This window comes from Abrus precatorius, unplaced genomic scaffold, assembly GCF_003935025.1.
Source record: "Abrus precatorius isolate BTA unplaced genomic scaffold, Abrus_2018 Scaffold7, whole genome shotgun sequence".
Lineage (NCBI taxonomy): Eukaryota > Viridiplantae > Streptophyta > Magnoliopsida > Fabales > Fabaceae > Abrus > Abrus precatorius.
Genome location: NW_020874417.1, coordinates 7,212,662 through 7,218,339, shown reverse-complemented (window position 1 = coordinate 7,218,339; position 5,678 = coordinate 7,212,662).

Below are 5,678 nucleotides of genomic sequence, written 5' to 3'. Positions count from 1 at the left end.
TACTGCTATTATCCCAATTAGAACACTATTTGAAGAATTGGAAAGAAGTTAATCGAGAGTAGAGAGCTTCGAAAAAAAATTATATCAAATATTACTATTTGTTTATTCAAAATATTGATTCTGTCTGATTTTAGCTTGCTGCCCTTAATTTATTGAATTCAATTAGAATAAATATTAAAAATATTTTATATTTTAGTGCGATCAAAAGTTAAATTCACAATGTATCCAATTAAAATCTAATTTATTTTTTCACAGTATTCATTGAAGTTTGGGATAAAAAATTTGCACCCTAATTTATGCACAGCTTTTTCACCTGCAAAGACTTTTACTGCACAGATTTTTGCAGGTTAATCGTGCGCAGAAAATTAAGATTTACAAGTATTTATGTAAGATAATGATTAAAGAAAAGCAAAAGAAAGCATGGAAATCATATCACGTAATTTAGATGGGCCCCACATGGTAGTTCACGTCTGAAAGATGCCCTTTTGTGGTCCAGGCCACCTCTAGTTTCAGAAAACAATGATATCATACCCATCAAGCTTTTAAGTTGAGGAATTTGAGAACTATCCTTGTATTTGACAGTTAAGGGTCTTGCTTGTAGAAAAAGCCCACAATCCGTCGTGGTCATTATGTTAGGTCCATGCATGTATGTTTTTAACTTGTTCTTGTGCTTGATGGTGCAATCTAACTAAAGCTTTTATCCCTCTAAGTTGAGATATGGTAGATTCTCATGTTTTCCCTCCCACTTGCATTGTCTTCTATCATCCACATTCTTGCTTTCTGTCTTCTAATATGATCGAATATCTCTTCCTCTTTTTCTCTCAATTTTCAAATCCAGATTTTCATTTTATTTAAATCTCTGGCGGCATAGAATCGATTAATAAGCGGGAGTGTAGAACACACAATGATGTTTTCTTTTTCTTTTTTTTTCCAAAAACATGTGAATCAAATGTTAGTTACTCTTTGTAATACTTTTTATAAATAATTTTTAACTGAATTGTGAAGGATAAAAATAAGTAAGGTCAACTTAGATTTTATATGGCTTGAGTTTTACCTTACTTCTAAATACAATGTTCAAATTTAATTTATTTGTTTGATATGAGTGTTTTTTTTTTTTTAAAGCACAGTTTAGTCTTTTTTTTCTTAATTAAAACTTGAGTTTTGACTTGTAAGTTTATTTGATATCAAAATATTTTAAATAAGTTTATTACGTCCCAGACATATGTGTCATAAACAAGTAAAATATGAATTTGAATAATGAAAATATGATACAGTTATAGCTCTAATAATTGTATTGCCTTATATAGCTAGTAAAAATATTTACAAATTTTTCTTTTATCAAAACATCAACACTTTTAGAAACTTTAATAACTTTACTTTCAAGAGAACACTTATATAATTTAGAATCAAGAGTAATTTAGAAAAACGGGGTTCTTCTTTAAGTCTTGTATGAAAATCAGTCAAATTTCTTGCACTTCTATCATGCATTATTTGTACTACTTCACTAATGCCAATGACCTTACAAAACATTATTTTCTGTAAGGACTATACAACCATCAATAATTAATAAACTATTGCTGATTTAGACACACTTGGTAAGATCAATCAAAATTAATAATTCATGAATCATTAACTAAACTAATTGATACAAAAAAATATTTTTTGTACCTTTAGTTTCATTTGTTACATAAATTACTTGTACTTGTCTTATTCTTTTCTTTAACTCTTAACACATTTTGCTTTCCAATGTTCTTGTTTTTTTTGGCAATATCAACACCTTTTTTTATATTTCTATATTTTGATCTAAACTTGCTTATACTTCAACTACTCAAGTCAACCTCTTTAGTTCTCTTTTTAATTAACAAACTAACTTTTAGATCATTGTAACTACCATTATTATTATCATCCATCTTCTCATGACTCAAAAAAGAGGATTTATCCTCATCAATATCTAAATTTTCACCCTTATATATAAGTGTCTCTCAAAAGTTCTTATAGGAGAAAGGTAAGAAGTAAAACATCATCATTACTTATTTACTCACTAAAGAATGGCTCATCCATTGTTTATAAATCTATATTAAATAGGCTAAATTATGAGATATGTAATTTAATAAACGTCTTTACATTTTTTCATGTATACAAAGTGTATACAAACTTTGTAATATAAAAAGATAATTAATCATCATCTTTTTCATGTAAAAAGATTCAAGCTTAGTCTACCAAATTGTTGTTATTTTATCCTTAACAACTTCTTATATCACATCATCAATCATGCAGATTTGAATAGCGAAAAGAGTCCTTACATCAATCTCATGCTAATCAATATCATTAATTGTCATAAGTTTATTGTCTTTCTCAAAAATTGTTACTATCAAACTTTGTTATGTCAAGACAACCATTTTAAAAAAATTTCACATTTTACAGTTGATGTGTGTATATTAAACCGTTGAATATCAAATATGGTTCAACTTAAAGTTTATGCATGTCCATGTGAAACTCCTGTTATTATATGTTCAATAGGCAAATATGGTGAAAAATATAAAATAGTTAACACACTTCGTTAAAACCTCAGAGTTAAAATTTAATTCTAATTAAAAAAGCATACTATAAACATAAATATAAGAACTACATAATTAATTTATCTATAATCTTATGGTTTTAAATAGAATTCAAAGTGTGCTCTGTCTTGGTAGAAGGATATGCACAATTTGGAATCCATGAGATTTTTATCTCTTGCATGGTTTATCAGGGGATTGAAAAAAGAAATTATTATAGGTGGTAGCTCCAAAATATTGGCATCATATTTGGATTGGGATACCAGTCTTGAAATATTATTTTAAAGGCTTTAATTATTCAATTTTTAAAAATAAGATTTCTAATGTTGTTGAGTTAGGTGTTCTGACAATGACATTTTAATTAGGGCAAGAATTTTATTGAAAGAAGACTTTGTATAGGAGTTTCTTTTAACCGCCTTTGGTTTAGTAAAACTACACTAAAATTAAATAAATGTAGAAAAGTATAATAATAATAATAATAATAATAATAATAATAATAATCACGAACATGTTAATTTATTTATTTGAAAAATTATTTTTAACTTGCATAAATTTTTTAATAAGCGTTTATTAAAAGAGAAAATAAGAAGATAAAATTAATTAAGTTTATCTCAAAAGTTAAGATAAATTTATGCACTTCACTTTGTTTAAAGAGAAATATTTATAATAAATCGTCATTTATTCATGGGATGTTAGCCTATTTTATTATTATAATTGATTTTGATCTCTTCAGATGGCTAAGATTTTCTTAATTTTATTGTAGAAAATAACAATAGCGCAATTGGTGAGACAAGAATACCCTACTGACATCAACACACTTTGTGCTTACTTTACAAACCCTGTAGAGAAGGAGTGCTAAATAGAAACATGCCTTATACTGCATTCTAAGTGAACAATGTTGTGCTTAACATTAGCGTAAGCTGTGGTGAATAATAGACCTTTGAGACCAGGGTATGCTCAGGAGGAACACACCTCATGCTCAATTATGAAGGCTTCTCTTTTCGGGGTATACTTTAGAGGAGGCTTCTGCCACGCTAAATAAAAGGAAATTTAGGATTTTTAAGAAGGATCTTTTTACCTTTTGAAATTTGAATTGAAATGTTACAACCTCCTTCATTTTCAATCTCCTTCACATTCAATTCTTACTACGCGGTTCTGTTTTAAATTAGCGAGCATTTAAAACTATTCTAAAATTTCAGGTTATCCAATATGTTGCATTTAAGAGAGCGGGTAAACAACCACTCTTAAATGTTAAGATTAGAGAGGAGTTTTACATGAAACTATTCTCGCAAAGTGGATGTCACTTGGAGAGCAGTTCATATCCGCTTTCTAAAGTATGAGTGTAAACCATGAATCTAAAAATTATTTATGTGAATTTTCTGTACAAACTAAAATTAATTTATTGTTACAGTTAAAAATTTTATAGGTCTGACATTCAAAATTTCTTCATTTTTATCACAAATCAAAATTGAATCTTAAGTTTATACATTGTGTTAACCAAACAGTCCACATCTGCATGAACCAAACACAAGTAAGTAGAGAAAAAGTATATAAATTAGTAGGATGATTCACCATTAATAAAGAGAAAAACAAAAAAAGAGAAAATAGAGAGAATTATGAAAAAAAATACCTACAGATATAAGAAAGACCAATTTATTAACGCAAAGAAGACGAAGATAACCTATAGACATGAAAGAGACCAAAGACACTAGCTTACGCAGAAAAGATGAAAAGAACTTACAAAGGTAAAAGAAACTAAATTTGTTAGCAAGACGAAGACATTTATGAGTTGAGCGTACTTCATTTATAAAAGTTAAAGACTTTGAAAAATAGTTCTCTGTTAACCGTTCTTCAAGCATGACTTTAAAGAGTAGAGAACCGTTTTAAGAAGTATAGATCTGAAAACAGCTCAACACCAACCGCTTTCTAAAGTATAAAGAGCAGTTAATAGAAAACCGTTTTAAAAAGTATAGATCTGAAAGCAGTTAACCGCTCTCAAAAGTATAGATTCGAGAGCGGTTTAAGGCTAACCATTTTTCAAATATATTGTTTCAAAGAGGTTCAATGCTAACAACTCTCTAAATGAATTGTTACAAAGCAGTTCAACCATTTTAAAAAGTATAGATCTGAAAGCAGTTTAACCATTTTAAAAAGTATAAATCTGAAAGCAGTTCAACGCCAACCGTTTTCTAAATTGTACTTTAGAAACCGGTTGATAGAGAACCACTAGAGGGCTAGGTAAAAGGGTACACACTAGTAGCTGCGAGCCTAAGATCAAAGCAAGTTCAATCGTGCCGATTACCTTGGCTTCTGTATCATGATACATAGAAGAAGCACTCTTGACTCTTGTCGACCGTGACCGTTCATGGTTGGCTAGCTTAGAACAAAAGACAGAAGATAACCCTTCTGTCTGCTTATTACAACCTATTTTTTCTAATAATAGCAACCCACTTAAGGTATTATATAATATACTATTCCCTTATTAACTTGCTAACTACCTATAACGCGAATATAAGGAAGTCAGCTATTTCGATTCCCTCTCTTGCAAGTGTGCCAGTCCTAAACATATACATAATATGAAATTCTTTCCTTTTCCTATTCCTATTCCTATTCCTATTCCTATTCCTATTCCTATAGTTAAAGTTAGAATTTTTTCTATGCTTTCTTTCTAGTATATATATCTACGTCATTCTTTTGAAGTGAAGCAGATGGACACAACAAGTTCACTAAAAGAGCAGTTAGGCCTTTCCATAAGCCTCTACTCAAGCACTCGAGGAAGAAAGCTGACAGACATAATAAAATGGAAGCAGGTGCGCTAACCGCCACTTCTTAGTTCCATACTCTCAAAGATGGAGTGAAACTTGCATTCTAAGCTCTTTCTTTTTCTTTCCATCGACCATCCCCTTCTCCTAACATGGCGAATAAACTGATTAGTAAATCTGCTTTCTTACTTCTACTACGATAATACGAATTGTAAGAATGAAAGTCTCATCCGATTTCTTTCTTTTTTATACAATTTGAATGAATGAGATTCCATGGGGTTGTAGGAAATCGATTGCCGGGTCGTGTTCGTGAACCTATAAAGAACTTTTTTTATTGCCCTCGGAAATTACTGAAAGACTG